Here is a 10,476-nt window from a genome sequence, read left to right on the forward strand (position 1 = left end):
TTCCATTTTGTTTTTGTTTGAATTTGATGAAATTTATTTTTCATGTTTTGGTTTCTATGAATGTTTGAGTATCAATGTTTGATTTCTATGAATGTTAGAAGAATTTGAGCTTAGATGTAAAAATAGGTTTTGTCATAATATCATCCATTTCTCATCCCCTCCACTAGCTCCACCCGCGGATGATGGATGGCGGATATGGATGAAATTTTTGGTGGGATGGATGGTGTTGATGAAGATTTGGACCGCAGGTGATGGGCGGATGAAGCTTCACCCGACCCATCTCCTATCCATTGCCAGCCCTACTTTAACCTCAAATATTGCTTTAAGTTGGACCAGAACTAGGATGTTGGAGATCCTGTGCAAATTCTTAAAAAGATGCCCTTAAATCTCAATTTTTTTAAAAAATGTCATATTACATGATATATATATTAAGTATAGAAACTCGTACGTATTCACTTAAAACGTGATGCTCGTTTTACATTTTTTTGAAACAAAATCATCTATAACACTTTCATTGTCAACTTCTTCCAAAATCGCTCTCAATTGCCATTAAAGCAGTCCATTTAATCTTTATTGTGACATGGTTGTCCATTGAGCATAGTATTTCTCATGACTTCAACAAGATTCGACCGCATGTTCTATGATTTTGGGCTAAAAAATTTTACCACTGGTCCATATACTTTGTTTAATTTTTTATTATAATAATAGTAATATATTTAATTTTTTAGATCCTTATTGTAGACCCTAATTTTTATCCGGGCCATGTTCAACCCCCAACTATCATATCAACACCACCTTATAGGTTAGCTTCCCACATTCCATTCCACCTTCCACGTACTTGGCCAACAAAGCCATGAAAAACAAACAACGGAAAAAGCGGAGAGCACTTCCCATTTTTTTCATTTAAAATGGAGTCGGGGGAAGAATAGGGAAAAATTGAAGAGGGAGAGATGGAACCCACATCCGCTCGCAATTAACCCACCCATGTCCAGGTGCATCTCTTCCTTTAAACCTTGTAACTTCAAGGCTGTGCAAACCCCTCAATCCACAAGCAATTGGCACCTCTTAACCAAAGTATCTACGCCGTATCTACGCCGTGAACGCCATTCGCAAACGCACTGAGCAGATAAACTACCTGCGGCTCGTGTCCCGGCTCGATGTTGTTGTTTTTCAGGCTCGATACCTAAGCTAAGATGACCACCATTAATAAGTCCATGGCTAATAGCGTCAAGTACCTCGAATCTTCCTTGAACACAGGCAATTTGCAGAAGATGTCGGAGACAATGGATCAATTCGAGAAGCAGTTTGTGAATATGGTGGCCACTTCGCTTGCTATACGGGTTCGTGGGCCTTGGAAGCTTTTTTTCCGGGCCAAACAATGCATATCTTGTTCCTGCTGGAAACATATGTTCAAATTAGAGGTTTAGCATGGCCAACAATTTTAATTGGATGGGTGGCGCAAAGTGCCAGCCTTGGCATGAAAGATTCCTAGGACCCTAGGGTTTTTTTAATATTCTTTATTTTTTTTTATATATTTACATTTTACACCATTTCATATTTATCTTGACTTTTTTAGGGATAATTTTAAATTAATCAAAGGTAATAATTCGAATAGATTTTTAAATTTTAATTTGAATTTCTAATTTTTCGCAATTAAAGACAACCGACAAATTAATTAGTACCGAAAGGGCGGTTCAAGGGTGTTAATCATTCCTTGATCGTAACCGACTCCCGAACCAGACATATTTATGATAAAACGCAGATCAGGTAAGATGATGTCCGATCAGCCTAAATATTTTTTAAAATGATTGGTGGCGACTCCAATCCGTTTTATTCAAGTCGAAGCCCAATTCCGGGCCAACCCGAAAGACAGCCGCGACATCTTAGTGACTCTGTTGGGGACAGGTGAGTGAGTAAGGACAGAATTAATTTTCGGTTGTCTTTTTATGCGAAAATAGTAAATTTTAATTTTAATTTATTTTCGATTCCAATTATTTATATTGATTATTTTTTTAAATAGTGTACTAACGTTTTTTTAATGATTTCAGATTTTCAAAATTTTCATTTCATGCTCAATACCCGAGCTCCAAACCCGTTTTAAGTGGGGGTGAAAGCGACGCTCTCGTGAGAATGTATTCTCTGTATGGGCCTACCAAGTAACCTTCGGGATTCATATACCTTATGTTTTCGTGTGAATTTATTCTCCGTATGGACATAAGGGAATGTATCCTCTCGAGTTTAACTTAGTCCACATAAGCTTGTAATTGGCTTAGGACTAAGGGTCTGACAAGCCTAGCAAGGATAACTCGGGTACCTTCTTTAAAAACTAAACCGAGAGACTACAGGGAATTAGAGCCCACCCCAAAACCTCATTTCAAACCCTAGGCTATTTTGAGTTCATTTCATGGCTATTTTGAGTTCATTTCATGCCTTATTTTATGTTCAAAGCATGTGAACTAGAAATTTATGCGGTTAGGACTTGTTCAAAATCAACTTGCGGGATAGAGATCATGTCCGGGTAGGAATTAAAGCATGTGGGGTAGGATTTTTATGTTCATTATTGTTTTGATTATTATCCTTACCTCACTAACTCTTTTCGTGTTTGTTCTCTTTCATTTTATTTTGATCATTTGTATAATTTAAAAGAGGTGTTGATCCACCAAAAATGTGTTCGTTAAACGTAAATAATTTGCATTAATAGACAAAGGGGTTATCAAGATAAAGCTCAGAAGTCAGCTATGGTCAGAGAATACTCAGAATAGATCGGGATTTACACTGTGCACACAAAAGTCAACTTTTTGAGCTAGCAAGGGTTGCAGGGGCAAGGCGAGAAAAAGGTTATTAACCTGGAAAGTCCCTTCAAAGACAACAGACCATTGTTGACAAATCCAACAAGTGAGTTTCAGATAATTCCCTTCAATGGTGGCTTCCAAAGACGCTTTCGTTGAGGGCAGACTCAACATAGAGTGAAAACCAGAGATGTAGTCTTCTTGGGACAGGTACAAAAAGCTACCCGTCACTTGCAGGGTTTAGCCAGAAAAGCCAAAGTGGTTCGACAGTGTATTCACCTGTGATATACAGAGGCAGAAGGTGAGTCAATCTGTCAAAAACTCTTCGGGGTCTAGAAGATTTAGTGGTTTTTTGTCTCTTAAGAGATAACATTTTTGTCCCCAATAAAGATTATTTACAGTAATATACACATTTTTATCAGTCCCTCGAAACTTCATGCATCATGCATTCTTGCATATTTCGCATTATTTTTTTCTTTTAACTTCTTTTCTTTTTTTCACATTAACTAACAAGAGATGTCTCATAAAAAGGATGAAAGCAAGGACACTCCCGAATCAGAAATTTGTGCATCTAAGGGTACATCAAAAAGAGCCCCAGCAAGTGAAACAGTTGAAATATGGGGAGTAAGTACAGATAAAGGCCCTAATCCTCGACATTCTGGAATAGTGGGGCATTCTAATGAGAATTTATTTCATTTTGCAGCATCCTGTTGGACTTGTTTTTTGAACTTTCTCATATTTCTTTTTGTAACTTGCTTTTAAAACGTTGACATTTTCTTTTTAGAGGATATTTCAATGAATTTATGCTGAGAATTGAATCAAATTTACAACTTCAAATTTTTGAATATCAGCTGAATTAAAAAACTCTGTAAATGATTCAGAGTTACATATCTTTGACAAAAGCAACACGATTAAAAGCTGACAAAACAAAGGACTTTGACCTTACCCAGAAGATACGCTCTAACATCATACCATTTTCTTGCAAAACCCAATAAACAAGAGGCTTGATATTTGGTATGCATAAGAGCAGACAACATGGGGTATCCCTTGCATATGACATTATTATACTTTTATTGAGGATGTTCAGTGATGATAATGATCTTCACATGGAATAGTCGAGTAGGTGAATCTAATTTAAGTCAGTTGCTTGGAAATCGAACTCTAAAGATAAAATTTTTGACCTTCAACAAATACTAGACTATAACAGGTTCTTCTTAACAATCTTAAGAAATTAAATCCGTAAAGCTGAGCTATTCCACTAAGGTAATTGGTTATAGAGGAAACTCGAGAGCCTTAGCTTTATGATAGATTACATTCAAACCATGACATTGCTCGGACACTTGACAATTTAGTGTTTGCTTCACTGCTTTAGTCAGGCCGAAGACTTTGTGATGAGATGAATCCAGTTAAACTTGATAAAAGTGATTATAATATTAAGTTGCCCCTCTAAAGAAATTGGTTGAATGCCTCAGTTTTATGGATTCGGCTAGCCAGACAATGATAAAATTAAATCAAATTTATCAAAACAAGAAATTTCGGTAATGATGGACTAAGGCAGTTAAGGAACAATGGTAAATTAAATCAAATTTATCTAAACAAGAATTTTCGGTAATGATGGACTAAGGCAGTTAAGGAACGCCTGTTATAGTCATTTCACACGAGCACTCAAGAATTTCATTTTTAGACTAATATTTCTACATTGTCTTTATTAGAAGAGCCTACAAAGCTTGAATAATGGAAGATTTCAGAGGACCGAAATAAAAGGTCTAGTGATTGATTATGCTAGTTGCGTCATTTTGTCCACATCCGATTAAAATGCCAAGCCAAAAAAAGACATGTTGCAATGACCGAAAAAAACATTTTTCGATGGTTGAAACCTTAGAAAATATGAGGCCAACCTAAAGCAACTCATCCATTTGAATATTTTTCAAAGAGCTATAACTCTGAAAGCATTAAAAGAGCTATTGATTCTTTTGATATACTTTGAACTCATGTTTATGATTTGATTAGATTGTCAGCCTGAATTAAGGGGCAATATTTTACAAAATTCTTACATTTTTTATTCTCTCCTAAGATAAGAGAAAGAGAAACATTTCAAACAAGACAGGTCTCAATGTGAAAAGTCTTGGAAGCTGTGAGGCTCATTTCCTCTCTATTGAAGAAAGAACGAATAATGCTCTTAAAAATCAGTTCAAGAGACCAGATAGAACTTGTGACATCGTCAATAACCTGAGAAAAATGGGGCATGGTCGATTCAAAGGACAAAACCAGTAGACAAAAATGAGGCTCCATCCAAGAGATGAAACATAATTAATTCATGTTGCAACCGAAAAAAGGTCTAGTGATTGATTATGCTAGTTGCGTCATTTTGTCCACATCCGATTAAAATGCCAAGCCAAAAAAAGACATGTTGCAATGACCGAAAAAAACATTTTTCGATGGTTGAAACCTTAGAATATGAGGCCAACCTAAAGTCAACTCATCCATTTGAATATTTTTCAAAGAGCTATAACTCTGAAAGCATTAAAAGAGCTATTGATTCTTTTGATATACTTTGAACTCATGTTTATGATTTGATTAGATTGTCAGTCTGAATTAAGGGGCAATATTTTACAAAATTCTTACATTTTTTATTCTCTCCTAAGATAAGAAAGGAGAAAAACATTTTCAAACAAGACAGTCTCAAATGTGAAAAGTCTTGGAAGCTGTTGAGGCTCATTTCCTCTCTATTGAAGAAAGAACGAATAATGCTCTTAAAAAAAATCAGTTCAAGAGACCAGATAGAACTTGTGACATCGTCAATAACCTGAGAAGAAAATGGGGCATGGTCGATTCAAAGGACAAAACCAGTAGACAAAAATGAGGCTCCATCCAAGAGATGAAACATAATTAATTCATGTTGCATGCATCTTAGACTTACTTAAGAGCACCACATTTATCCTTTTTAGCATACATAATTTTTTGCAGCTTTTATAGTTAAGTTTCAACTTCAAGAAAAAAGATACTCGATTCAAAAGCACATTCAGAAATTGATGGTGGTTGCTCAACTTCATAGTGTAGGAGCGTCTGTCAAACAAACAACTTTCCAGTTTCATTCAGAGTTAATTTCAACTTCACAGCGAAGGATATGGACTCAAACAACACAAGATTGGATTTCAACTTCACAACGAAGGATATCCAATTCAAATCACAACTTCACAGTGAAAGAGCATCTGTCAACAAACAACTTTCTAGTTTCATTCAGAGTTAATTTCAACTTCACGGCGAAGGATATTGGACTCGAAACAACACAAGATTGAATTTCAACTTCACAACGAATGATATCCAATTTAATGTTCAACTTCACAATAAATGAGCATCTGTCAACAAACAACTTTTCAGTTTCATTCAGAGTCAATTTCAACTTCACAGCGAAGGATATTAGACTTGAAACAACAAGATTAGATTTCAACTTCACAACGAAGGAATCCAATTTAAAGCTCAACTTCACAACGAATGAGCCACCCACGATTTCAACTTCACAACGAAGGATATCGTGCCCATAAGCAGTAATTCAACCCTTAAATTTCAACTTCACGAAGAAGGATATCCAATTCAAAGCTCAACTTCACAACGAATGAGCCATCCACGATTTCAATTTCACGACGAAGGATATCGTGCCCACAAGCAGCAATGCAACCCTTGGATTTCAACTTCACGACGAAAGATATCCAATTCAAAGCTCAACTTCACAATGAAGGAGCCATCCACGATTTCAACTTCACGATGAAGGATATCGTGTCCACAAGCAACAATACAAACCCTTGGATTTCAACTTCACGACGAAGGATAACCAATTCAAAGCTCAACTTCATACGAATGAGCCATCCACGATTTCAACTTCACGACGAAGGATATCGTGCCTAACGGATCGACTTAAAGTTATCTGCAATAATAGGGTTTTATTCCCCATCCCAGTGCAACATAACTCAAGGCAAGAAGGGTTATCTGTCAACCAAGACCCTCGAGTTCGATTACACTCAACTCCGAGGCACATCAAGTTTACAACATAGCTTAAGTTGAGAAAAGCTATCTGTTAACAAAAACTGTTGAGTTCGATTCCATTCAGCTCAATGACACATCCACCATATGGTAGCAACAAGAAACCACTTTCTGGTTGAAGTCGAGGTCTTTAAGTCAAGAAAAATATATGAGGCAATCTATCAGCCTAGTACAACTTAACTCAAGAGAAGGGTTATTTGTCAACGAAAACTTTCGAGTTCGACTTCGCTCAACTCAAGAGCATATTTAGCGCAAGTAGCAGTAAGGAACTGCTTGTCGGTCAAATTTTCACTCCAAGGTCTTTAAGTCAAGAAAAAGACCAAGGTTAAGAGTAGCAACAAGAAGTCACTTTTCGATTTTCCTACGATTTCAACTTCACCACAAATGATATCGTACGTAAAAGATTGACCTAGCATCATAGCAAAAGGGGGTAATATGTGACACAACAATGAAAAAACCTATTTCATTCAGGTCAAATTTCAGCTTTACAACAAAGTATATTGGGCTATAAGACAATCCAGGAGCTACTTTCCAATACTTTGAGCTCAACTCAACTTCACAACGAGGGTTATCGTGCTCAAGAGGTCCACGATTTCAACTTCACAACGAATGATATCGTGCCCAATGGATCGACTTAGTGTCACAACAAACAATGTCAAGTCTCAAATCAAAGAGAATCGGACAAAAACTTGTTGTCTTTTTCATTTTTGCCCTATTCTTGTTAACAAAAAATGTGCAAAGAGGGGCAGTTGTAGACCCCAATTTTTATCCGGTCCCATGTTCAACCCCTACTATCCCAGCAATGCCACCTTGTAGGTTAGCTTTCCACGTTCCATTCCACTTTCCACGTACTTGGCCAACAAAGCCATGAAAAACAAACAACAGAAAAGCGGAGAGCATTTCCTATTTTTTTCATTTAAAATGGAGTCGGGGGAAGAACAAAGGGAAAAAATTGAAGAGAGAAAGAGGGAGATGGACCCACTTTCGCTCGCGATTAACCCACCCATGTCCAGGTGCATCTCTTTCTTTAAACCTTGTAACTTCAAGGCTGTGCAAACCCCTCAATCCACAAGCAATTGCACCTCTTAACCAAAGTCTTGAGCACGTGAGCCACCGCTTGTAAACAAAAACAAATCCAGCCATGGGTAACACCGAGAAGCTCTTGAACCAGATCATGGAACTCAAATTCACGACTAAATCGCTGCAACGCCAGGCGAGGAATTGCGAAAATGAGAAATCTGAGAAATTGAAGGTAAGAAGGTGATGGGGAAAGGTACATGGACGGAGCTCGTATCTACGCCGATTATGCCATTTGCAAGCGCATTGAGCAGATAAACTACCTGCGGCTTGCGTCCAGGCTCGATGTTGTTGTTGTCAGGCTCGATACCCAGGCTAAGATGGCCACCAACAATAAGTCCATGGCTAATAGCGTCAAGTCCCTCGAATCTTCCTTGAACACAGGCAATTTGCAGAAGATGTCTGAGACAATAGATCAATTCGAGAAGCAGTTTGTGAATATGGTGGCCACTTCGCTTGCTATACAGGTTCGTGGGCCTTGGAAGCTTTTTTTATTCTGGGCCAAACAATGCACATCTTGTTCTTGCTGAAAACACTTATGTTCAAATTAGAGGTTTGCATGGCCAACAATTTTAATTTGATGGGTGGTGCAAAGTGCCAGCCTTGGCATGAAAGATTCCTAAGGACCCTAGGGTTCTTTTTAATATTCTTTATTTATTTATTTTTTTATATATTTACATATTGCACCATTTAATATTTATCTTGATTTTTTTAGGGATAACTTTAACCAATCAAAGGTAAGTAATTTGAATTGGGTTTTTTAATTTAAATTTAAATTTCTAATTTTTCGCAATTAAAGACCATCGACAAATTAATTGGTACCGAAAGGGCGGTTTAAGGGTGCTAATCCTTCCTTGACCGTAACCGACTCCCGAACCCGACATATTATGATAAAACGCAGATCAGGTAAGATGGTGTCCGATTAGCCTAAATATTTTTAAATGATTGGTGGCGACTCCAATCCGTTTTATTCAAGTCGAAACCCAATTCAGGGCCAACCCGAAAGACGGCCACGACACTTGCTATTCTGGGGGCCTGTTCCGTCGTGCACATTTTTGCCGTCCTAGCCCCGCCTCTACTTTTAAGTAGTGTTTGATTTTTTACTTTTCTTCACATCTGGGTCTAAAGGTTTATTCGATATGCAGCGAATTCGAATGCTGTGTTATAGTATCAGCCTGTGGTTCTACATGTTTCATACACCAGAAAAGGCCAATGTCCCATAAATATTTTTTGTCTTAGTTACGAGTCCAAAGAGAGAAAAAAAAAGGGGACAAACAAAGCTTTGTGTGAGCGGAATGTGTGGTTGGACATTGAACATCATGTCAGTAGAGCCACTTTCAATGTCTTGTTCATGCTTCTACTGTTAGGATATGCGAATTCATCATTTGTGCAGATCAATTCAGATGTTTGATTACATAACAACGCAACTTCCACATTCACAACTTTAGACTAGCATAGCTATTCAAAAAAAGTATATCAAGTTCATTTTCCAATGCATTACAAATATTATTACTGCATACATTTGGTCTAACAACATACTTCTTAAATCTAGTGCTATTTGCGTTGTAGTTCTTCTTTAAAGTATCTTGATAGATTTGATTTTTATAAAGAAAAAAGATCAAATGAATCGTTTATGTTTCTTAAATTTGACTTCAATTAAGACATCAACAGCAAAATCTTCGATATTCTCGACAATAAGAGGATTAAATAAGACATTTTTTTAAAATCAACTTTAAAAATTATTTTCTACAAAACATTTAAAAGTCTTTCATGAACAAAGTCAAACCGATCCCAATCTAATTAGACTGCATAAAAAATTTTATATCAATAATAACCCTATTATTTATAAATATTTTTTTTTAAAATAAAGTGACAAAATCATAATAATAACGTTGTTGCATCCTAGAAACCTGCAGATAAACCCCATCAATATTCTTATTATATGAATAATTAAAACTCTAAACTCTAAAAATCAAATGCCCATGGATTCTCTTCCTTATCGCTTCTTCTTCAGGAGTGAAATCGTTCTTGATGTTGAACGTCCTCCGAATCTCCTCCGGTGACTTCCTTTTAAATGTCTGCCACTTTTTGGCAGGTCAAATCCAACAAGCTATTCACATTCAAAAAGTTCGCAGCCTGCAAATCGAATTTTCAGTTTCAACTTATCATATTTTATTAACAGCTTTAACAGCTAATAAAACTGCCATGACAATTGCAGAATCATAAATAAGAAAAAAGAAAAACGAGAAACTAACCATGATGAGGTCATGGAGAGTGTTTAGATCAACTTGGAGAAAGTCATCATCCCGAGTTTTAAGCTGATCATCCTTTGTTAATTTCCCTATCGGCCTGCATCTTGCAATACTCGAGGACCTTGGACAAGATCTCCCGGTAACGTTAGGGAGAGGGATTTCTTCGTCGGCACAATCGTCTTCGATCATGTTTTTGATCATCTTCGATTGAAGCGCCACTGCTTCTTCAACTTCGAAAATTTGTCCGTCCGAGCTCTTCAATATTATATTTTTGGAAGTCGACGCCATTGCTGAATGTAAAAACCCTAATCCAAAGA

General features: G+C 36.9%; 1 pseudogene; it reads right to left on the minus strand.

Annotated features, from left to right (window-relative positions):
* Positions 1 to 9,872: 9,872 nt before the first annotated feature.
* LOC120177309 lies at positions 9,873 to 10,476 on the minus strand (annotated as a pseudogene).

The sequence above is a fragment of the Hibiscus syriacus genome, unplaced genomic scaffold (genome assembly GCF_006381635.1).
Source record: "Hibiscus syriacus cultivar Baekdansim isolate YM2019G1 unplaced genomic scaffold, ASM638163v2 tig00112285_pilon, whole genome shotgun sequence".
In the NCBI taxonomy this organism is placed as follows: domain Eukaryota; kingdom Viridiplantae; phylum Streptophyta; class Magnoliopsida; order Malvales; family Malvaceae; genus Hibiscus; species Hibiscus syriacus.